Source organism: Anolis carolinensis, unplaced genomic scaffold (genome assembly GCF_035594765.1).
Source record: "Anolis carolinensis isolate JA03-04 unplaced genomic scaffold, rAnoCar3.1.pri scaffold_26, whole genome shotgun sequence".
Lineage (NCBI taxonomy): Eukaryota > Metazoa > Chordata > Lepidosauria > Squamata > Dactyloidae > Anolis > Anolis carolinensis.
Genome location: NW_026943835.1, coordinates 335,126 through 360,220, shown reverse-complemented (window position 1 = coordinate 360,220; position 25,095 = coordinate 335,126). Strand labels below are relative to the sequence as shown.

The 25,095-nt window shown below is 47.6% G+C and overlaps 1 protein-coding gene across 1 annotated transcript in view; it reads left to right on the top strand.

Moving 5' to 3' along the window:
- The window catches only part of LOC134294872 (zinc finger protein 135-like), a 140,997-nt gene that overhangs the window by 110,863 nt on the left and 5,039 nt on the right, over positions 1-25,095 (top strand). The window lies entirely within an intron of this gene.

The following is a 25,095-nucleotide window of genomic DNA, read 5'->3' as shown; positions in this document are numbered from 1 at the left end:
ATGGATCCTGGAGGGTGCTGCTTCACAATGATGAAAAGCCACTCAGTCCTGAAAGATCTTTCTGCCGCTCAGCCCTGATGAATCCAAACTGGCGGGGAGGTGCGAGGTGGTGGCAACAGAAGAGCCGAGCAGGGGAGGCTGTCCGGTTGGGCAGTGGCCTTCTACCAGCAAAGGCAGCCAACAAGACCGCCCGGTTCGACGCAGCCTCCTATGGTCAAGGAGATAGCTGGGGAGGCCGTCCGGTTCAGCGCAGCCTCCAAGGCCGAAGAGACAGCTGGGGTGGGGGGGGAGGGCGCCCGGTCTGGCGCGGCCTCCTAGTCCGAGAAGAAAGCTGGGGGGCCGCCTGGTTTGGCGTGGCCTCCAGAGACCGAGGAAAAAGCTGGGGGGGCCACCCGGTTCGGCGCGGCCACCAAAGGCCGAAAAGAAGGCTGGGGGAGGCCGCCCGGTTCGGTGCGGCCTCAATGGCCAAGGAGAAAGCTAGGGGAAAGCTAGGGGAGGCCGCCTGGTTCGGCGCGGCCTCCTAGTCTGAGGAGAAAGCTGGGGGGCGGGGCTGCCTGGTTCGGCGTGGCCTCCAAGGCTGAGGAGAAAGCTGGGAGAGGCCGCCCGGTTCGGCGCAGCCTCCAAAGGCCGAGAAGAAAGCTGGGAGAGGCCGCCCGGTTCGGCACGGCCTCCTAATGCTCACTGCTACCGTCAGGAGGTGGCAAGATCAGGCGAGTCGCCCTCCCACCCCCAGCTCTTCGTACCCCAGCATCAGCAGCTTCCTGGCCTCTGGACTCTGGAGGATTACCGCTTGGACCGACAGGACGAAATGGCGGCCGGGCGGCTCCTTCCTGGTCTTCTGCAGCTCCTTTCAGCAGCTCCTGCAGCCCTTACAGTTCCACCTCGGTAATGCAAAATCCTCAAAACGGTCGACAGCCTCACCCTTCAAGTAGCCGCCGGTTGGGGGCAATGGGAGGCCGTATGGCGAGAATTCGTGCTGGTCTAGGTTTCTTCGTCGGCGGAGCTCGTCACAGTCCCTGTTACCGTGCCGCCATCTTGGATAGTTGCCATACCTTGGATGCCTTGATGTATTGTGGCCAATTTTGGTGGAATTTGGTCCAGGGATTTTGTTGTTAACTCGGTCCTACAAGTGGACAGTACATTATATATGGATAGATATGTCTCTCTCAATCATCTCTCACTCTCTTTCGCTCAGTCTTTGGCTGGATGGCCATCTGTCAGGAAGGGTTTGATGGTGTCTTCCTCTATGGCAGAAGTGGGTTGGACTGAACGGGCCTTGGGGTCCCTCCCAATCCCATGATTCATCAGAACTCACATGGCATCAATCAAAGGAGCAGTGAGTGTCCCCTTCAAAGGAGAGAATCTTTCCGGAAAATAGAAGCCTCTCTTCCCATGACCCATCCAGTCCATCCAGAGAGATGCCCAACAGTCAAGGAACGCAGGCAGCTCTGGAGTTCTGGACCATTTGGACTCCGACTCCCAGATGCCTTTGCTGCCCGGGACAATGAGGGGGATTCTGTAAATGGGGTCCAGCCATCCTGAGGGACCAGAGGAGGGGGGCAGGACCCTGTTCTGGCTTAAATGTTAGGCCTAGAAATGTCGCTACTAACAGTTTACTAAAAGCTTTTTGCTAAGTAATAGCAAGGATCTGAACCATTGCATTACAGCAGTAAAGCAGCTGCTATGGCTTGGTTGGGTGTGTTACCTGCTTCCTGCATAAAACACAGCTTTGCACTTGCTTAGCTTGGCTCTGTTTAGAGCTGGGAGCTCCTTGGAGTTGAGAGCAGCAGGTGGCTGTTTTGTTGCCAGGAGCTGATATGCGGCGTTTGGAAGCTGGAAACAGAAGGTAAAGTCAACACAAGAAAGTCTGCTTATCTAAACTTCAACTCAAGGGCATCTTATTTTCAACAAAGAATACAGGAACTGAACCATGTCCTATTTTTGTTCCCTGTCCCTGAAGAAAGAAGACTCACTGAAGAAAGTGTTTACTGTTCTACTGTGGCGAGATCAACTACTCTGATTTGCTTCGTATTATTGTTGAACTAAAGTGAATGATCTATTTCCTTTTCTACGTAAAGCCACAACTGACCCATGTGTATTTTTGAGTTCAGGGCCACACTACATGAAAAGGGGCTCAAATATCTTTAACGGGATATGGGCATGCTTCCGCAAACTGTTATCACCCGTCTGACATGAAATGCCAACGCAGGAAGACAGAATCACCGCAACATTATTGTCATCCATCATCATCATCATTATTATGAGACATAGAGTTGCTTGTTCCCAACAGGGGACATGTATGGAATCCAATTTAAGTGGTTTCTGAATTGCGAGTTATTAAACCTGCCAGTCCAATAAGTATTTGATTTTTTTGAACTCTGTCACTCCTTCTCACCTGTCACTAAGGAGGCCATGCAGGTCTTGAACCGGTGCTTGGTTCAGACTGGATGAGGGCGAACAAACTGAAATTGAATCCAGACAAGACCGAGGTCCTCCTGGTGAGTCGTGAGGCCAAACAGGGCGTAGGGTTACAGCTACACTCCCCCTGAAGGCGCAGGTTCGCAGCTTGAGAGTGATCCTAGATTCACCGTTGAGCCAGGACTCGGCGGTGGCTAGGGGAGCTTCTGCACAGCCAGTTTCGCCGGTACCTTGGGAAGTCTGACTTGGCCACAGTGGTCTTGTTACATCCCGAATAGATTACTGCAATGCACTCTACGTGGGGTTGCTTTTGAAGACTGTTTGGACGCTCCAAATAGTCCAATGGGCAGCAGCCAGGCTGCTCTCTGGAGCGGCGTACAGGGAGCATACCACCACCCTGTTACGTCAGCTCCACTGGCTGCCAGTCTGCTACCGAGCGCAATTCAAAGTGCTGGCGTTAGCCTATAAAGCCCTAAACAATTCTGGCCCAGCTTACCTGTCCAAAAGCATCTCCCTCTATGACTCACCTTGGAGGTTAAGATCATTGGGGAGGCCCTGCTCTCGATCCCACCGCCCAATTCCAAAAGGAACAATTACAATTAAAGCCAAACATTAAAACATAAATTACTTAAAACAACAATTAAAAATCACGCAAGTTCCAAATCGTAATCCAGGATTGGTCCATTAGTCCATCGCTTTAAAAGTTCTCAATTATTGCACTGCTATAGTTACTGCTCAAATGCTTGGTCCCATAACCATGACTTTAAGGGTTTTTCCCCCTCAAAGACAGGATGGAGGGGGCTGTGCTGATTTCATTGGGGAGGGAATTCCACAGGGGAGGGGCCACCACTGAGAAGGGTCACGGTCAGGGTCAGGATCAGGTGTGGGGGGGTCCAGGGTGGGGGTTGGGGTTAGTGGTTAGGGTGAGGGTTAGGGTCGTGGTTGGGGTTAGGTATTTGTGTTTGGTTATGTTTACATTAGGGGTTAGGGTTAGGGGTTAGGGTAGTTGTGGTTGGGGTTAGGGTTAGAGTTAGGGTTGATATTTGTGTTTGGTTATGTTTATGTTAGGGGTTCGGGTAGTTGTGGTTGGGGTTAGGGCTAGAGTTAGGGTTGATATTTGTGTTTGGTTATGTTTATGTTAGGGGTTCGGGTAGTTGTGGTTGGGGTTAGGGCTAGAGTTAGGGTTGATATTTGTGTTTGGTTATGTTTATGTTAGGGGTCAGGGTTAGGGGTTAGGGTAGTTGTGGTTGGGGTTAGAGTTAGGGTTGATATTTGTGTTTGGTTACGTCAATGGTTAAGGTTGTGGTTAGGGGTTGGGTTAAGGAGTCAAGAGTCAGGGGTTATGGGTCGGGGTCGGGTAGGTTAGGGTTGAGAGTTAAGGGTCAGGGTCAGGGTGAGGTATTCCCGCTGTCTAGTTCCCTATGCGCCTTCCCTCCTCCCCACATGAGGAGCAAAAAAGACTCACCGGGATGTGGACCAAACCAGGCGACACAGGTACAGGCTGCAAAGGCAACGGGCAAGAAGCAAGAACCACGAGAGAGAGAGAGAGAGAGCGACTGCCTTCCTTCCTTCCTGCTGTGAACAGGAAAGTGAGCTTCCCAAGGGAACGGCCTTCAGAGGGAGATGCTGCAGCGCATCACAAGGGTCTCCATGGCGCCCCCTGCAGGCACAGAACAGCCATCCAGGGAGGGAGGGGGGAGGGAGGGGGGAGGGAGGGGGGGAGGAAGAGCTCCCTTGATGGACAGGACCAGAGGAGGGGCAGGATGGGAAAGCCATCCTCATAATATATAATAATCATAATAATATAACATCAGAAAAAGAATACAATCATATATGATAAAATATCATAAGAATTATTATATTATATCATAATTGTAATTTGACTTTGGTCAAAGCACAGGATCGTATATTTTGGCAAAAGGTAGATTTGCGTGAAGCCCAAAGGAGTGGACCGACATCAAATCGGATAGGATAATTATGATATTGTATTATATTATAATATTACAATGATTTTATCCTATCCAATCTGACATCGATATTATCATAATAAAGCAATAATCATGCGATAGTATAATAATTGTAATATATTATAAAGACTTAAGAGCCCCGGTGGCGAAGTGTGTTAAAGAGCTGAGCTGCTGAACTTGCAGACCGAAAGGTCGCAGGTTCAAATCCGGGGAGTGGAGTGAGCACCCACTGTCAGCTCCAGCTTCTGCCAACCTAGCAGTTTGAAAACATGCCAATGTGAGTAGATCAATAGGTACCACTTCAGGTAACGGCCCTCCATGCAGTCATGCCAGTGGCCACATGACCTCGGAGGTGTCTACGGACAACGCCGGCTCTTTGGCTTAGAAATGGAGATGAGCCCCAACCCCCAGAATCAGACATAATAGTTCTGTTATAAAATTGAAATATATTATATTGTGAAACGAGGTAAATCTGTGGAAGGGAAGGGGGCTTGGCTGGGACCTCACGAAGGAAGGCTTTCCCATAGACTGTCACTGTGAGGTTATTCTGTAATATAGCGCAGCATTATGATTATTATATTATTGTGTTATTATATATTATTATCATTTTATTTATTAGTTTATTATACTGTTATTATATTATCAAATAATATTGATTTTTTTTCTCCGTGTCAGGAGCAACCGGAGTTGCTTCTGGAGTGAGAGAATGGGCTGTCTGCAAGGACGTTGCCCAGGGGACGTTGCCCGGATGTCTTGATGTTTTACCGTCCTTGTGGGAGGCTTCTCTCCTGTCCCCGCGTGGAGCTGGAGCTGACAGAGGGAGCTCACCCGCGCTCTCCCCGGGTGGGATTCGAACCTGGCAGCCTTCAGGTCAGCAGCCCAACCTTCAAGTCACGAGGCTGTTATTCCCTAGGCCACCGGAGGCTCCTATATTTGATAATAATATTATATAATAACATTCTCTAAAAGTATTATTATTAATAATATTATTATTATAACAACTCGGCGTTGCCCAGGTTATTTGACCAAGTCAGTGTTTTTATTATTGTCCAAAAGGCATAAGGAATGGGATGAACTACAACTCCCATCATGCCCGGTTCTCCCCCAGAAACTCCGTCAGGACTTCAAGGGTGTGACGTTGGGCAACTCTGCTCAGGAGCCCCGCCCTGCCGCCCGTCCATCAAAGGAGGGGGAGCAGGAAGCAGCCAATGGGGGGCCTCCGGTGGGCGAGGCGTCCCGGGCTCAGCCAATGGGAGGGAAGAGGGCGGGCTCCGGGGAAGGAGGAGGACGAGGAGGAAGATGGCGGCGCCTGGCCTGGCCTGAGGCCTGGTCTGTGTCTGTGAGGCGGGAAAGAAGAGAGGCCGAGAGAGAGAGAGAGAGAGAGAGAGAGAGAGAGAGAGGTCTGTGGGGAGAGGGAGGGAGGGAGGGAGGGGGCTCGCCTGGGGTGCCCGGGGGGGAGGCGGAGGGGCCCGGTTGGCGGCGGGAGGGTGGGCCAGGCCCGTCCTTGGCTGGCGGAGGGAGGGAGGGAGGACTACAACTCCCAGGATGTCTGGTGTGTTGTGTCTCAGAACTTTGTCAGTCTGGGTTCGGAAGTTCCACAGTATCTTTGCGTGCTCATTCTCCAAGACTTTTGCAGGTTTATGATCCCACCAGTTCTTTGCTGCTGGGAGGTGGGACTTGAGGCATAAGTTCCAATGAATCATTTGGGCCATAGAGTTGTGCCTCTGTTTGTAGTCTGTCTGTGCGATTTTCTTACAGCAGCTGAGGATATGATCCATGGTTTCGTCAGTTTCCTTGCAGAGTCTGCATTTTGGGTCATCGGATGATTTTTGGATCTTGGCCTTAATTGCATTTGTTCTGATGGCTTGCTCCTGGGCTAATTATTATAATTATTATAATTATTATGAAACCAGGCCTGCATGCACAGCTGGCCATATTGGGTCTCTGTGCCAAGTCTGGTCCAGATCTGACCTCAGCTGGGTTCAGCGCTCTCGGCTACAGGTGAACTACAACTCCCAGAACCAAGGTCCGTTCCCCTAAATCCCTGCAGACTGTTCAGTGGGTGATGGGGCTTCTCTGGGCCAAGTCTGGTCCCTGTCCATGGTCAGTGGGGGTCCCAGTGTGGCTGGCTGCAGGTGAACTACAACTCCCAGAACCAAGGTCCGTTCCCCTCAATCCCTGCAGACTGTTCAGTGGGTGATGGGGCTTCTCTGGGCCAAGTCTGGTCCCAGTCCATGGTCAGTGGGGGTCCCAGTGTGGCTGGAGGCAGGTGAACTACAACTCCCAGAACCAAGGTCCGTTCCCCTAAATCCCTGCAGACTGTTCAGTGGGTGATGGGGCTTCTCTGGGCCAAGTCTGGTCCCTGTCCATGGTCAGTGGGGGTCCCAGTGTGGCTGGCTGCAGGTGAACTACAACTCCCAGAACCAAGGTCCGTTCCCCTCAATCCCTGCAGACTGTTCAGTGGGTGATGGGGCTTCTCTGGGCCAAGTCTGGTCCCAGTCCATGGTCAGTGGGGGTCCCAGTGTGGCTGGAGGCAGGTGAACTACAACTCCCAGAACCAAGGTCCGTTCCCCTAAATCCCTGCAGACTGTTCAGTGGGTGATGGGGCTTCTCTGGGCCAAGTCTGGTCCCGGTCCATGGTCAGTGGGGGTCACAGTGTGGCTGGAGGCAGGTGAACTACAACTCCCAGAACCAAGGTCCGTTCCCCTAAATCCCTGCAGACTGTTCAGTGGGTGATGGGGCTTCTCTGGGCCAAGTCTGGTCCCAGTCCATGGTCAGTGGGGGTCACAGTGTGGCTGGAGGCAGGTGAACTACAACTCCCAGAACCAAGGTCCGTTCCCCTCAATCCCTGCAGACTGTTCAGTGGGTGATGGGGCTTCTCTGGGCCAAGTCTGGTCCCGGTCCATGGTCAGTGGGGGTCCCAGTGTGGCTGGAGGCAGGTGAACTACAACTCCCAGAACCAAGGTCCGTTCCCCTCAATCCCTGCAGACTGTTCAGTGGGTGATGGGGCTTCTCTGGGCCAAGTCTGGTCCCAGTCCATGGTCAGTGGGGGTCCCAGTGTGGCTGGAGGCAGGTGAACTACAACTCCCAGAACCAAGGTCCGTTCCCCTAAATCCCTGCAGACTGTTCAGTGGGTGATGGGGCTTCTCTGGGCCAAGTCTGGTCCCAGTCCATGGTCAGTGGGGGTCCCAGTGTGGCTGGAGGCAGGTGAACTACAACTCCCAGAACCAAGGTCCGTTCCCCTCAATCCCTGCAGACTGTTCAGTGGGTGATGGGGCTTCTCTGGGCCAAGTCTGGTCCCAGTCCATGGTCAGTGGGGGTCCCAGTGTGGCTGGAGGCAGGTGAACTACAACTCCCAGAACCAAGGTCCGTTCCCCTCAATCCCTGCAGACTGTTCAGTGGGTGATGGGGCTTCTCTGGGCCAAGTCTGGTCCCGGTCCATGGTCAGTGGGGGTCCCAGTGTGGCTGGAGGCAGGTGAACTACAACTCCCAGAACCAAGGTCCGTTCCCCTCAATCCCTGCAGACTGTTCAGTGGGTGACGGGGCTTCTCTGGGCCAAGTCTGGTCCCAGTCCATGGTCAGTGGGGGTCCCAGTGTGGCTGGAGGCAGGTGAACTACAACTCCCAGAACCAAGGTCCGTTCCCCTAAATCCCTGCAGACTGTTCAGTGGGTGATGGGGCTTCTCTGGGCCAAGTCTGGTCCCAGTCCATGGTCAGTGGGGGTCCCAGTGTGGCTGGAGGCAGGTGAACTACAACTCCCAGAACCAAGGTCCGTTCCCCTCAATCCCTGCAGACTGTTCAGTGGGTGATGGGGCTTCTCTGGGCCAAGTCTGGTCCCAGTCCATGGTCAGTGGGGGTCCCAGTGTGGCTGGAGGCAGGTGAACTACAACTCCCAGAACCAAGGTCCGTTCCCCTCAATCCCTGCAGACTGTTCAGTGGGTGATGGGGCTTCTCTGGGCCAAGTCTGGTCCCAGTCCATGGTCAGTGGGGGTCCCAGTGTGGCTGGAGGCAGGTGAACTACAACTCCCAGAACCAAGGTCCGTTCCCCTCAATCCCTGCAGACTGTTCAGTGGGTGATGGGGCTTCTCTGGGCCAAGTCTGGTCCCGGTCCATGGTCAGTGGGGGTCCCAGTGTGGCTGGAGGCAGGTGAACTACAACTCCCAGAACCAAGGTCCGTTCCCCTCAATCCCTGCAGACTGTTCAGTGGGTGATGGGGCTTCTCTGGGCCAAGTCTGGTCCCAGTCCATGGTCAGTGGGAGTCCCAGTGTGGCTGGAGGCAGGTGAACTACAACTCCCAGAACCAAGGTCCGTTCCCCTCAATCCCTGCAGACTGTTCAGTGGGTGATGGGGCTTCTCTGGGCCAAGTCTGGTCCCAGTCCATGGTCAGTGGGGGTCCCAGTGTGGCTGGAGGCAGGTGAACTACAACTCCCAGAACCAAGGTCCGTTCCCCTCAATCCCTGCAGACTGTTCAGTGGGTGATGGGGCTTCTCTGGGCCAAGTCTGGTCCCAGTCCATGGTCAGTGGGAGTCCCAGTGTGGCTGGAGGCAGGTGAACTACAACTCCCAGAACCAAGGTCCGTTCCCCTCAATCCCTGCAGACTGTTCAGTGGGTGATGGGGCTTCTCTGGGCCAAGTCTGGTCCCAGTCCATGGTCAGTGGGGGTCCCAGTGTGGCTGGAGGCAGGTGAACTACAACTCCCAGAACCAAGGTCCGTTCCCCTCAATCCCTGCAGACTGTTCAGTGGGTGATGGGGCTTCTCTGGGCCAAGTCTGGTCCCAGTCCATGGTCAGTGGGAGTCCCAGTGTGGCTGGAGGCAGGTGAACTACAACTCCCAGAACCAAGGTCCGTTCCCCTAAATCCCTGCAGACTGTTCAGTGGGTGATGGGGCTTCTCTGGGCCAAGTCTGGTCCCAGTCCATGGTCAGTGGGGGTCCCAGTGTGGCTGGAGGCAGGTGAACTACAACTCCCAGAACCAAGGTCCGTTCCCCTCAATCCCTGCAGACTGTTCAGTGGGTGATGGGGCTTCTCTGGGCCAAGTCTGGTCCCAGTCCATGGTCAGTGGGGGTCCCAGTGTGGCTGGAGGCAGGTGAACTACAACTCCCAGAACCAAGGTCCGTTCCCCTCAATCCCTGCAGACTGTTCAGTGGGTGATGGGGCTTCTCTGGGCCAAGTCTGGTCCCGGTCCATGGTCAGTGGGGGTCCCAGTGTGGCTGGAGGCAGGTGAACTACAACTCCCAGAACCAAGGTCCGTTCCCCTCAATCCCTGCAGACTGTTCAGTGGGTGATGGGGCTTCTCTGGGCCAAGTCTGGTCCCAGTCCATGGTCAGTGGGGGTCCCAGTGTGGCTGGAGGCAGGTGAACTACAACTCCCAGAACCAAGGTCCGTTCCCCTCAATCCCTGCAGACTGTTCAGTGGGTGATGGGGCTTCTCTGGGCCAAGTCTGGTCCCAGTCCATGGTCAGTGGGGGTCCCAGTGTGGCTGGAGGCAGGTGAACTACAACTCCCAGAACCAAGGTCCGTTCCCCTCAATCCCTGCAGACTGTTCAGTGGGTGATGGGGCTTCTCTGGGCCAAGCCTGGTCCCAGTCCATGGTCAGTGGGGGTCCCAGTGTGGCTGGAGGCAGGTGAACTACAACTCCCAGAACCAAGGTCCGTTCCCCTAAATCCCTGCAGACTGTTCAGTGGGTGATGGGGCTTCTCTGGGCCAAGTCTGGTCCCAGTCCATGGTCAGTGGGGGTCCCAGTGTGGCTGGAGGCAGGTGAACTACAACTCCCAGAACCAAGGTCCGTTCCCCTAAATCCCTGCAGACTGTTCAGTGGGTGATGGGGCTTCTCTGGGCCAAGTCTGGTCCCAGTCCATGGTCAGTGGGGGTCCCAGTGTGGCTGGAGGCAGGTGAACTACAACTCCCAGAACCAAGGTCCGTTCCCCTCAATCCCTGCAGACTGTTCAGTGGGTGATGGGGCTTCTCTGGGCCAAGTCTGGTCCCGGTCCATGGTCAGTGGGGGTCCCAGTGTGGCTGGCTGCAGGTGAACTACAACTCCCAGAACCAAGGTCCGTTCCCCTAAATCCCTGCAGACTGTTCAGTGGGTGATGGGGCTTCTCTGGGCCAAGTCTGGTCCCAGTCCATGGTCAGTGGGGGTCCCAGTGTGGCTGGAGGCAGGTGAACTACAACTCCCAGAACCAAGGTCCGTTCCCCTCAATCCCTGCAGACTGTTCAGTGGGTGATGGGGCTTCTCTGGGCCAAGTCTGGTCCCAGTCCATGGTCAGTGGGGGTCCCAGTGTGGCTGGAGGCAGGTGAACTACAACTCCCAGAACCAAGGTCCGTTCCCCTCAATCCCTGCAGACTGTTCAGTGGGTGATGGGGCTTCTCTGGGCCAAGTCTGGTCCCAGTCCATGGTCAGTGGGGGTCCCAGTGTGGCTGGAGGCAGGTGAACTACAACTCCCAGAACCAAGGTCCGTTCCCCTAAATCCCTGCAGACTGTTCAGTGGGTGATGGGGCTTCTCTGGGCCAAGTCTGGTCCCAGTCCATGGTCAGTGGGGGTCCCAGTGTGGCTGGAGGCAGGTGAACTACAACTCCCAGAACCAAGGTCCGTTCCCCTCAATCCCTGCAGACTGTTCAGGTGGTGACGGGGCTTCTCTGGGCCAAGTCTGGTCCCAGTCCATGGTCAGTGGGGGTCCCAGTATTGCTGGAGGCAGGTGAACTACAACTCCCATCAAGGACACTTGTGCCAAGAGGACAGGGAACATGAAGAGGAAAACCAGAGGGAAGCGATTATGTAGTTTTATGTTTTTTTTTCTTTTTCTTGTTTCAGTTGTTCTCATTGTATTGTTTATTTGTTATATGTTTTTAATTGTGTTTTAATAATAATAATAATAATAACAACAGCAACTTTATTTTTATACCCCGCCTCCATTTCCCAGAAGGGACTCGGGGCAGCTTACACGGGCCCAAGCCCAAATGGTACAAACATTGTAATAAAACCAATAAATACAAAACAGATCTATTATTATTATTATTATTATTATTAAACTTATATACCGCTACTCCCGGTTTGGCTCGGAGCGGTTTACAAAAATAGATTAAAACAATACACTTGGCTTTAAAATAGCAATAAAAACAATAAAAGCAACAATAAAAGCAACAATAAAAAGAGACATAGCCCTATGTATCTATAAAACATAGTAAATCACATTACAAATAAAACATGGTTTGAAAAAACATCTGAGGACTCTCATAAAAGTGACCTGGAGTCCTTATTTATGCTGGGCTTGGTCTCCATGCAAGCTGCCCCGAGTCCCTTCGGGGAGAGAGATTGTGGTGGGAATAAAGTTCTTCTTCTTCTTCTTCTTCTTCTTATTATTATTATTATTATGATGTACGCACAATATATAGGTGTCAATTTTCCAATTCCCGGTCACTTCCTCCCTCCCTTCCTTCCTTCCTTCCTTCCTCCCCCACCTCACTCCATTCTTCCTTCCCTTTCTTCCCCCTCCCTCCTTATTTATTTATTGAGGTATACGTGATCGGTCCTCCCCCCCGGTGGCGCAGCGGATTAAACTGCTGAACTTGCTGACCAAAAGGTTGGCAGGTTCGAATCTAGGGAGCAGAGCGAGCTCCCGCTGTTAGCCCCAGCTTCTGCCATCCTGGCAGTTCGAAACTACTTAGCTACTTGTGATTCCTTTATTTTATCACTTTTAAACTTATTTATTATGCAATGCTTTTGACATGAAATAAATTAATAAGCAGTCCGAGAACATGCAAATGCGAGTAGATCAATAGGTACCTCTTCTGCGGGAAGGTAACAGCTCTCCATGCAGTCATGCCAGTGGCCACATGACCTAGGAGGTGTCTACGGACAATGCCGGCTCTTTGTCTTAGAAATGGAGATGAGCCCCAACCCCAGAGTCGGGCAGGACTGGACTTCATGTCACGGGAAAATCCTGACCTTACTGTGTGTTCTGCACAATTGTGTGCTTTTGTGAACCGCTCCGAGTCCCTTCGGGGAGATGGTGGCAGGGTACAAATGAATAATAACAACAATAATAAAACTTTGTTCATATACCGCCCTATTTATCTCCTCAAGAGACTCAGGGCAGTTTCCAATAAGGACACCATACCACAACTTAAAACCAGGCAACAACAAAACGTAATACAATCATGAGCATAAGTATAGTGCAAATCAATCAATGAACCACAGGCTTAGGAACCAATGACAAGATACTTCACAAGCAGGCCAGGAGACAGTGGCCAAGGGTTCAGTGTTGGGGTTCAACTAGAAGGTGCCAGGCGGGTCCAGTGCAACAGTATGGCATGGCCAATAAAGTTTAGGTATAAAGTTTATCTATATATATATAAAAGAGTGATGGCATCACGGCGACCCACAAAACAACAAAACTACAGACCCCCCAACCTTGAAATTTGACAACACAACCCCTCATCCATGCCTCTAGGTTGATACAACAAAAAGAAAAGAAAAATAAAGTCCTAATTAGAGAGAGAGGAATAATTGTTTTTATCCAATTGCTGCCAGTTAGAAGGCTAAGCTCCGCCCACTTGGTCTCTTAGCAACCCACTCAGCCCAGTGTTAATAAAAGAATAAAAAATAAAATAAATACAAATAATACAATAAAATAATTAAAAACACTAAAAAATTAATACAAGAAAATACTATAACAAAATAACTAAAAATAATACAACAAAATAATAAAATATAATAAATAAAAAAGATAAGTTACAATAAAATTAATTTAAAAAATACAAATAACGTCAAATAAAAATTCCACAAGAACTTTTAACCAATACCACCACCACTTTGCCACAGCAACGCGTGGCCGGGCACAGCTAGTATTTATATAAGGGAGTTACTCTGTTCATTATACCAATTCTTTTCAGACTTTCCTTTACTTTGTATCAATGCTATCCTTCCAAACCATAATAATTTGAGTTTAGCGTATTCTAAATTTTTTATATTTATTTCCTTTCTTCATTTAATAAAATTATTAGTCTCTATAACTTTTAATTTTTGCTACATTTATTTCCAAATATTTAATTGAGTATTTAAAACAGGAGGGGGGAAATTAATTAAAGACTCATTTTTAAAATTTCTTTTCCTGATAATTAAATAATTTATGAAGTATATTTAGAACCCTACCCATTAAACTGACATTTGTCTCCCTGCTATGAAACCACATTGATCTTCATTGATATACTTATATATATATATATATATAAATTCATTCATTCTTTTTGCCATAATTTCTGTTGAAATTTTAGCATCTTGATTTATTAACTCAATGGGTCTATGTGATCCGGGTTCTGTTGGGTCCTTGTTAGGTTTCAAAATTAACATAATCAGAGACTGTTCCCGAGATGGTGGGATCTTCTCTCCTGTTATTATTATATCATTCTTTTAATTTAGGTATTAATATGGTTTTAATTTTTCTATAATATTCCGGTCCCAGCCCATCCATTTCTGGAGTCTTCCCGGCTTTTAAATTATCTATAATTTTTCCAGTCTCTTTTTCTGGAATTAATTGTTCCATAACTAATTCATCTGTTTCCTGGATCTTTATTTTTCCAATATTTTTCAATATATTCCTCTATTTTACTTTTGGAGTTTTCTTTTGCTGAGTATAGTTCTTGGCAAGATCTTGGAAAAGCTAATATTTTGTCTTCCATTCTTGTATGATTCTTACCTTCCTTGTCTTTAATGGATGGTATTATTTTCTTCCCTTTCTAACGTGTGCTGCTTTGGCTCATAATCTAGAGTTTCTGTATTACTGTATTCAAAGTATTCTCTATTTAAAAACTTCAAATTTCTTTGAGTCCTTTCTAACTCATGTTTTGCTAGCTGTTTTCTCATTGCTAATGCTTTTATATAGCTTTGTTTATCCTTTTCATCTCTAATTCCTTAATATCCAATTCTAATCTTTTTTCTTGTTATTTTCTTTAAATTACGTTGTTCTTCATTAAAATTCCTCTGGCTACTGCTTTCATTGTATCCCATATCATCATAGTGGAGCAATTGATGTGATGATAATGATGATGATGATGATGATGATGATAAATCTTTATTTATCATCATCATCCATCCCTGCCACCATCTCTCCTAAGGGACTCTGGGCAGCCCACAGAAGCACTCCACGTGCCGCATTTAAACAGCAATACACAAGTATAAATACAAAGACATAAGTGAAATCAACAGCGTATATAAAATCCCACTAATAAAATTGTAAGAGTATGAAATTATAAAAATTCCTGAAACGCAATAGAACCTGCAGAAGGCCGGCTATCTGCCGTAACCATCCAACTGCGGAGCAGTGGTTCATCAAGCTGACCAGAGATTGCTCAGGATCAAAGGACTGTCTGAAGAGCCATGTTTTAAACTCACCCAAAAGACTTGAAGTGTGGGGCTAATCTGATTTCTTTAGAGCCGGAGAGCCACCTACGCAACCCCCCCCCCCCCCTTTCTCTTGTATTTGAGATGGTGGAAGATGCGGTCTGGAAGACAGGTTGGATCCGAAGCATATAGGGCTTTATAGGCAATCACCTGCATCCGGGGTTTTGGGGTTCGGTGCCATCTCTATGCAGATGACACTCAACTCTACTACTCTTTTCCACCGGAGTCCAAGGAAGCCCCCCGTGTCCTGAATCAGTGTCTGGCCGCTGTGATGGGCTGGATGAGGGCAAACAAGCTGAAGCTTAATCCTGACAAGACAGAGGTCCTCCAGGCCAGTCGCACGTTGGATCGGGGTGTAGGGTGGCCACCTGTTCTCCCCCTGAAGACACAGCTCCACAGTCTGGGAGTCCTCTTGGGATCAGTGCTGACGCTTGATTCTCAGGTGTCGGTGGTGGCTGGGAGGGCCTTTGCACAATTAAAGCTTGTGCGCCAGCTGTGACCGTACCTCGAGAAGTCTGACTTGGCCACGGTGGTCCACGCATTGGTTACCTCAAGACTGGACTACTGCAATGCACTCTATGTGGGGCTGCCTTTGAAGACGGCCCAGAAAATGCTACTGATACAAAGGTCGGCAGCCAGATTGTTAACAGGAGCTAGTTACAGGGAGCGTAATACGCCTCTCCTGAAGCAGCTCCATTGGCTGCCAATATGTTTCCAGTCCCAATTCAAAGTGCAAAGCCCTAAATGGTTCGGGTCCTGTCTATCTTTTTGACCGCGATTCTCTCTATAAACCAGCGCGGGCTCGCAGATCTTCCGGGGAGGCCCTCCTTTCACTCCCACCACCATCTGAAACGTGGTTGGTGGGAACGAGGGAGAGGGCCTTCTCCGTGGTGGCCCCCCGGCTCTGGAACTCTCTCCCCAGGGAGCTCAGACTAGCACCCACCCTAACCACATTCCCAAAAAGCTTGAATGTGCTTTTGAATAATCAGCTGCACTCATCATACAGTCCAAATCGTCTTGCTGTCTCCTGCCCTGTTTCCCTGAAAATAAGACATCCCCTGAAAGTAATACCTAGTAGAGGTTTTGCCGAATTGCTAAATATAAGGCCTCCCCCGAAAGTAAGATCTAGAAAAGTTATTGTTTGGAAGCATGCCACCGAACAGAACACCAGAGCATGCAGGATTGGTAAATGGACGTACCATAGATTGTTGTACATGGAAATAACGGTCGTAACAAGAAATTCTTGATAGAATTCACAGTTTGGTTATGCTGGTTTGTGATGACATTTACTGTACAGTATATAATAAACTAGCTTGGAGAGCCGGCGATGCCCGGGTCATTTGAGAAAGGCATTGTTTGCCTGTGTTCCAAGTGTAGCCTATATCCAATGTCAGCTGGGTTCAGTGGGTGCGGGTGAGCTCCAACTCCCATATGCAAGTCCCATTGTCCAGTGTCCATCCCCCTCCAAACAGAGCCAGTATGTAGAATAGGTCATGAGGGCTCCATGTACCATGTTTGGTCTTGATCAGTCATTTGTGTGGGTCGCGGTGCTCTCAGGAAGTGAGTGAAGGTATTGGAAGTCCCATCGTCCATGGTCCATCATCCTCCAAACTGCACCTGGGTGTAGAGTGAGTCATGGGTGTTCTCTGTTTGAAGTTTGGTCTTGATGAGACATTGATGGGGGTGACAGTGGTCTCAGGAAGTGAATGAATATACTGCAAGTCCCATCATCCAAGGTCCAAGCTCTTTCAAATCTCACCAAGATGTAGAGTGGGCCCTGGTGGCTCTATGTGCCAAGTTTGGTCTTGATCAGTCATTGGTGGGGGTCACAGTAGTCCCAGGAAGTGACTGAAGATATTGTAAGTCCCCTCATCCACGGTCCCTCTTCCCCCAAACTGCACCAGGATGTAAAGTGGGCTACCCTGCACCTGCGTGTCAAGTTTGATCCAGTTTTGTCATTCATGGGCATCACAGTGGTTTGTGGGAGGTGAATTGGATGAATGTACTGCAAATCCCATAATCCTTGGTCCACCCTCCGTCAAACTGCTGCAGCATGTGAAGTGTGTCCTTTGGGATCTGTGTGCCTGGTTTGGTTCAGTTGTGTGATTTGTGGCAGTTGCTGTGGTCTCAAGAAGTGAGGGGAGGTACTGCAAATTCCATCATCCTTGGTCCATCCTGCCCCAATATACATCAGGACGTAAAGGGGTCGACAGGAGTTCTGTATGCCAAGTTTGGTCCATTTCTATCATTGGTGGGCATTGCAGTAGTCTGTGGGAGTTAAAGTGTTTGAAAGTACTGCAAATCCCATCATCTGTGGTCCATCCTCCCCCAAATGGCAGCAGGTCATAAAGTGCATCGTGGGGATGAAGTGTGCCAAGTTTGGTGCAGATCCGTCATTCCTGTTGGTCTCAGTGGCCTGGGATAGTGGCGGCCAATCAAAACGCGAGCACATATTCCGCCAGGCCAATCAAAACGCGAGCACATATTCCGCCAGGCCAATCAAAACGCGAGCCCATATTCCGCCAGGCCAATCAAAACGCTGATACATACTCCGATTTCACTTTTATTATATATATAGATGTTCATTTTTTTGTTCAAAAATAAATGTGAATTCTTCTCTGTGGAAAAATAAGACGTCCCCTGAAAATAAGACCTAGCACATCTTTGAGAGCAAAAATTAATATAAGGCACTGTCTTATTTTCGGGAAAACAGGGCAACACTTTACCCCACTCTGGTTCCACGATTCATGTTTCACTATTCACTATTCAAGTCAGCCCCTCCCACGTAATCCTAAACAGCCCCACTCGCCTGTCTAATTGATATGTTATGTGTTTTATCTTAAAGTTTTAAAATGGTTTGGTTCTTGTTATGTATTTTAATTTTGTAACTTGTACTGTTCTTATGCCTATGTCAACTGTTGTTTTTAGGGCTTTGTCCCCACGTAAGCCGCCCCGAGTCCCCTTGGGGAGATGGAGGCGGGGTCTAAGAAATATATTATTATTAATATTATTATTTGTAATTGTGCTGTCCTACTTGGCTTATTTCCTGGTTGCTGTTCTTGGGAGGAATGTTCCATTGGCTCTCATTTTGGGGGTGGAGCTTGGGACTCCCCTTGGATGAGGTTTGGATGAGATGGTTCAGCCTGGGAGCTAATCTCTAGAGCAGGGGTCCCCAAACTAAGGCCCGGGGGCCGGATGTGGCCCTCCAAGGTCATTGACCTGGCCCCTGTCCTAAACTTTAGACTTAGGGTTGACCTAAGTCTACCTGGTCTTTGGAGGTCTCTTTGCTTACTTATGGCCTCATGAGATCGTCTAGATCAGGGGTCCCCAAACTTTTTAAACAGGGGGCCAGTTCATGATCCTTCGGACCATTGGAGGGCCGGACTATAGTGGGCCGAGCAATAATAATAATAATTAATAATAATAATAATAACAACAACAACAATAAAAAGAGGGTTGGAAGAGACCCTTTAGGCCATTGAGTCCAATCCCCTTCTGCCTTTGTGCACCGAAAGCATAAGCAAAGCACCCCTGTCAGATGGCCACCCAGCCTCAATGTTAATAATAATAATAATAATAATAATAATAATAATAATAATAATAATAAAGAGGGTTGGAAGAGACCTCTTGGGCCATTTAGTCCAACCCCCTTCAGCCTCGTGCATCAAAAGCACAAGCAAAGCATCCCTGACAGATGGCCACCCAGCCTCAATGTTAATAATAATAATAATAATAATAATAATAATAATAATAATAATTCTCAATTAAAAGACAAAGTATGGATTGTCGATGTTGCAATCCCAGGGGACAGCAGGATTGAGGAGAAACAATTGGAAAAGCGGACACAATATGAGGATATAAAGATCGAACTGCAAAGACTCTGGCACAAGCCAATCACGGTGGTCCCAGTGGTGATCGGCACACTGGCTGCAGTGCCTAAAGACCTTGGCCTGCACTTAAACACAATCAGCACTGACAAAATTACCATCTGTCAGCTGCAGAAGGCCACCTTACTTGGATCTACCCGCATTATTCACCGATACATTACACAGTCCTAGACACTTGGGAAGTGTCCAACATGTAATCCAATACAACAGCCAGCAGAATGTCTGCTGTGGACTCATCTTGTTGCGTTATAAATAATAATAATAATAATAATAATAATAATAATAATAATAATAATAATAATTGACAAAATTATGATCTGCCAACTGCAAAAGGCCACCCTACTGGGATCTGCACGCATCATCCGAAAATACATCACACAGTCCTAGACACTTGGGAAGTGTTCGACTTGTGATTTTGTGAAATGAAATCCAGCATATCTATCTTGTTTGCTGTGTCATACAACGTCGTTGTGTCAATAATAATAATAATAATAATAATAATAATAATAATAATGGGTTGTAAGAGAAGAAGAGACCCCTTAGGTCATTTAGCCCAACCCCCTTGTGCCATGGGGGGCCGGATAAATGGCTTCGATGGGCCGCATCCGGCCCCCGGGCCTTAGTTTGGGGACCCCTGGTCTAGATGGTCTTTGAAGGTCTCTTTGCTTAGCTATGGCCTTATGAGGCCACCTAGATGGCTTTTGGAGGTTGCTTTCCTTACCTATGGTCCTGTGAGATGGTCTAGATGGCCTTCGAGGGTCCCTTTCCTTACCTATGGTTTTATGAGATTGTCTAGATAATAATAATAATAATAAAACTTTATTTATACCCCGCCACCATCTCCCCAACGGGGACTCGGGGCGGCTTACATGGGGCCATGCCCAGGACAATACAATAAACCACAACATAATACAATTAAATAATACATTACATAAAATAAACAGTACAACATAAGATCAAAACAGCAATATAACACGAGCGGGCCGCATGAATACTACATTTAAAAACTAGATTAAAAATTAAAACTCTGGGTGAGAAAGGGATCAGAATAAAACCTCTAGGGACGGGACATCAGATAGTGAACCAGTCTAGAGGATAAATATCGGGGGGGAGTAGCATAGAACATTTACTCTCCGAAGCACACCGGAAGAGCCATGTTTTTAAATCTTTCCTGAAGGCTAAAAGGGTGGGGGCTTGCCTGATTTCAATGGGCAGCGAGTTCCACAAGCGAGGGGCCACCGCAGAGAAGGCCCTCTCCCTTGTTCCCACAAGGCGAGCCTGAGATATAGGTAGTGGCGACAGGAGGGCCTCCCCCGATGATCGGAGAGGTCGGGCAGGTTTATGATAGGAGATACGGTCACGAAGGTAGGCGGGTCCCAAACCGTTTAGGGCTTTATAAATGATGGTCTGCACCTTGAATTGGGACCGGAAGATGAACGGCAGCCAGTGGAGCTCCTTAAACATGATGGCCTTTGGCGGCCCCTTTCCTTACCAATGGTCTTATGAAACCATCTAGATGGTCTTTGAGGGCCCCTTTCCTTACCGGTGGTCTTCTGATGGCCTGATGAGATCATCTAGATGGCCTTTGAGGGTCCCTTTCCTTACCGATGGTCTTATGAGACCATGTCAATGGTCTTTGGAGGCCTTTTTGCTTACCTATGGTCTTATGAGATCATCTAAATCAGGGGTCCCCAAACTAAGGCCCTACAAGGTCATTGACCTGGTCTCTGTCCTCAACTTTAGACTTAGGGTTGACCTAAGTCTGAAACGACTTAAAGGCACACAACAACAACAATCCTAATTTTGGACTATTTCACCCTAGTCTGGCCCTCCACTTAAAAAGTTTGGGGACCCCTGCTCTAGAGGCTTTTCCCCCTCCAATTGCCATTCCAGAGAAAAACCTTAGAGATAGGTCTTAGAATTGGTCTGGGTTCTTTGACCTGGCAAATTCAAACAGGCAACATAAATCACGTACTTACCTTACAGCTTATGTATTTACCTCAAAGATAGCAAAGCTTATAGTTCACCTTGTACTTACCACCATAGCCTTGTGTACTTACCATCATACATAGTACTTACCATACAGTCATTATAGATAGTACTAGCTGTGCCCAGCCACGCGTTGCTGTGGCGAAGTGTGGTGGTATGGGAAATAAAGTATTGAGGAATTGGTGGTAGTTAAGGTAAAGGGTCCCCTGGGCTGAGTGGGTTGCTAAGGGACCAAGTGAACAGAGCTTAGCATTCTAACTGGCAGCAATTGGATAAAACAATTATTCCTCTCCCTCTAATTAGGACTTTATTTATTTATCTTTTTATTGTATCAACCTAGAGGCATGTATGAGGGGTTGTGCTGTCAATTTTCAAGGTTGTGGGGTGTTTACTTTTGTTGTTTTGTCCGCTGCCGTGATGCCATCACTCTTTTATATATATAGACTAGCTGTGCCCGGCCACGCGTTGCTGTGGCAAAGTGGTGGTGGTATTGGTTAAAAATTGTTGTGTAATTTTTATTTGACGTTATTTGCAATTTTTTTTATTAATTTTATTGTAAGTTATATTTTTATTTATTATATTTTATTATTTTCTTGTATTACTTTTAGTTATTTTCTGTTATTATAGTATTTTATTGTATTAATTTTTTAGTGTTTTTAATTATTTTTTAGTGTTTTTATTATTTTTTATTGGGTTGCTAGGAGACCAAGTTGGAGGAGCTTAGCCTTCTAACTGGCAGCAATTGGATAAAAGCAATTACTCCTCTCCCTCTAATTAGGACTTTATTTTTCTTTTCTTTTTGTTGTATCAACCTAGAGGCGTGGATGATGGGTTGTGTTGTCAAATTTCGAGGTTGGGGGGCCTGTAGTTTTGTTGTTTTGTCCGGTGCCGTGATGCCATCACTCTTTTATATATATATAGATTTACCTCATAGCCTCATACTTACCATTACAGATAGAGTTCATCATAGCCATGTACTTACCTTACAGTTTACCTCATAGCCTTGTACTTACCTTATAGTCACATCATAGCTTTAGGTATTTACCTCAAAGATAGCAAAGCTTATAGTTCACCTTGTACTTACCTTATGTACTTACCTTATAGCTTATCACCTTATGGTTTACCTCAGAGTTATTATAGATAGTTCACTATAGCTGGTATTTACCACTAAAGTCATTATAGATAGTGCTTATCATAGCCTTGTACTTACCCTATAGTACCTACCTTTCCTCATAGCTTGTGTGTTAATCCTTTATAGTCTCTATAGCTTTCATTCTCAATCAGTATACCGTGTTTCCCCGAAAATAAGACAGTGTCTTATATTAATTTTTGCTCCCAAAGATGCACTAGGTCTTATTTTCAGGGGATGTCTTATTTTTCCATGAAGAAGAATTCACATTTATTATTGAACAAAAAATGAACATTTATTATATACTGTACAGTAGTTGTCATCACAAACCAGCATAACCAGACAAACTGTGAATCCTATCAAGAATTTCTTGTTACTAATATTTCCATGTACAACACTTTATAGTATGTACATTGACCGATCCTGCATGCTCTGGTGTTCTGTTTGTTGGGCATGCTTCCAAACAAAAACTTTGCTAGGTCTTACTTTCGGGGGAGGCCTTATATTTAGCAATTCAGCAAAACCTCTACTAGGTCTTATTTTCTGGGGATGTCTTATTTTAGGGGAAACAGGGTAGTTTTATTTCTGTATAATTTCAGTGATTTTACTTCATATTATTTCTAATACATTAAAAGGACTGTTTCCTGTTTTCAATAAACATATTTTTGGTTATCTTTAATCAGCTCTAGAGCAGGGGTCCTCAAACCTTTAAAGCAGAGGGCCGGTCCACAATCCTTCAGACTGTTGAGGGCCGAATTATCATTTGGGAAAAAAAAACCCAATCAAATTCCTATGCACACTGCACATACCTTATTTGCAGTGCAAAACAACGACAATAACAATGAAAGAACAATACAATATTTAAAAATGAAAATAATTTTAACCAACATAAACCTATCAGGATTTCAATAGGAAGTGTGGGCCTGCTTCTGACCAATGAGATAGTCAGGTTAATTAGGATTGTTGTTGTTGTGTGTTTTCAAGTCATTTCAGACTTTGGGCGAGCTTAAGACCAAAATTATTTATTTATTCATTTACTACATTTATTTACTACATTTATATCCCACCCTAATCATCCCGAAGGGAACTCAGAGCAGCTGTATGTACATACAGTATATTATATTATTAGCATAGCACAATATTAGCATTATATATTACTATATTGAACTATATCACTATACTGTAATATTATATGTAATATATCACATATAATTAATATTATATGGTATTATTATTAGTATTATATTGTATAAAATGATATTATTATCAATATCATATGTATATACAATATATTATTAAAACGAATATAAAAATATTATATTATAAATGAGGGCGGGGGCCAGGTAAATGACCTTGGAGGGCCGCATCTGGCCCCCGGGCCTTAGTTTGGGGACCCCTGTTCTAGAGTATTTACTTTGGGGTTTGAGGTATAATTATAAGGTAAACCGAAGCCGCTTGGGTAGCCAGACCTGGAAATAGCCATTTCCCCCCAGCGTGCCTTCACAGTCATCATCTTCTGTTTATAGCAGTAGCCAAGGCCTCGGCAGTTGAGCGATATCCCCCTTCCTTCTAGATCTGCCTTAACCATGTGAGGGTGCCAGAGTTTGGGGAGATAGAATACCAGGCCCTTTCTTTTGGAAGTTCCCACGGAAGCCCATTCTTCTCCCAGGCGTTTTCGTTTTCAGCCGTACAGAATCAAGGGAGAACCTTTCAGGCCATCTGGAGACCCCTTGAAGGTTCTTCCCAAAGGCATTCTCACACAGACCAGTTGTTGGCTTTGTGTGTTGGACGGCTCTCCTGCTCTCCCTTCCCTTTCCACACTTCTCGCCTCCTCCTCTGCCCCCTCACCTCCGTCCGTCCGTTGCTCTTTCTCACCTGTCGTTTGATGCTTTTTTCCCCCCGTCTTTTGATCTGGCGCACGCCCGTTCCTCTCTTATCCGGGTAGAAGTTAACTGGCTTCCTCCCCTCAGAGGTCAATGTATTCTTTTTTTGTCGTTTCGTTCTGTTTAGCAGTTCTCGTAATGTTGGTGCTGGTGGCAGATGGAACTTTAGGGAGACTTTCGTCCCCTGTGCCTTTCGGCTTGAGCTGCCCCTCTTTGCACGCCGCTGCCGGGCGTTTTGGGGACGTCTCCTTGAGGGAGGCGCCCCTCCTGACGCCGTCGGCCGGTCGCGCTGTGAGGGTAGAGCCCCCTGGGCCTCGATCCACCGCAAGGGAGGGGGGTCACCACCACCCCTAGCTCCAAACCAGGCTGTCCCCTTGGAGCTCCAAGGAGACACGTTGTCCACCACGTTGCCACCAACCGGAAGTCAAGCACGAGGACCTCTTCGCCCTCACTCAAGTGCAGCCTTGTTCCCTCCGGGAGGCACCTGCTTTCGTTCCGTCACAAGGACAAGGACTGCAAACGGTGACAGCTGCCTCTCAGCAACACCCGCCTCCCTCCTTCCCTCCCTCACCCGAGTATAAGCCAGGGGGGGGCTTTTTCAGCATTAAAAACATGCTGAAAAGCCGGCTTATACTTGAGTAATTGTTTGTAGTTCCATCGCTACCATTAGAAACCTTCCTTCTGTATCTGTCTTAACCATGTGAGGGTGCCAGAGTTTGGGGAGATAGAATACCAGGCCCTTTCTTTTGGAAGTTCCCACGGAAGCCAATTCTTCTCCCAGTCGTTTTTGTTTTCAGCCTTACAGAATCAAGGGATAACCTTTCAGGCCCTTGACGGTTCTTCCCAAAGGCATCCAAGGAAGACCTTTTCTCTCCATGGCCTCCAGTTTTCTTTGGATTTCCCCTGGATGGAGGAAAAAGAAGGAAAGGGGGAAGTGGGCAAAGGTGAAGGGAGTCGGCAGGAAGGAGGCTTTGTGGCTGGAGCTGTGCCTGTCTTTGCATCTCATCATGGGCTCTACAGAGGGAATGCATGAATGCCTGAATGGAACTTAGTTCAGCATGGACTCAATTTGTGAACGTGGTTGTGAATGAGCCAGTTGGGAAGGCAGGTCCTTCTTAGTTTGGAAGATTCATTTGGGAAATGTGGCCGGAGTGACCCTTTGAGATGCCGAGGAAGCAGAGTGGGGAGTCCCTGTGGCAGGGGAGATAAGGACACAATCCATAAAGAAATCCTTGTTCCTTTGCGCATTTAGCACAATGCTGGTAATTCACGGAAACCCAGGATCCAGAACAGGGCTCCTCAAACTTTTAAAGCAGAGGGCCGGTCCACAATCCTTCAGACTGTGGAGGGGCCAAATTATCATTTGGAAAAAGAAAAAGGAAAAAAGAACAAATTCCTATGCACACTGCACATGTCTTATTTGTAGT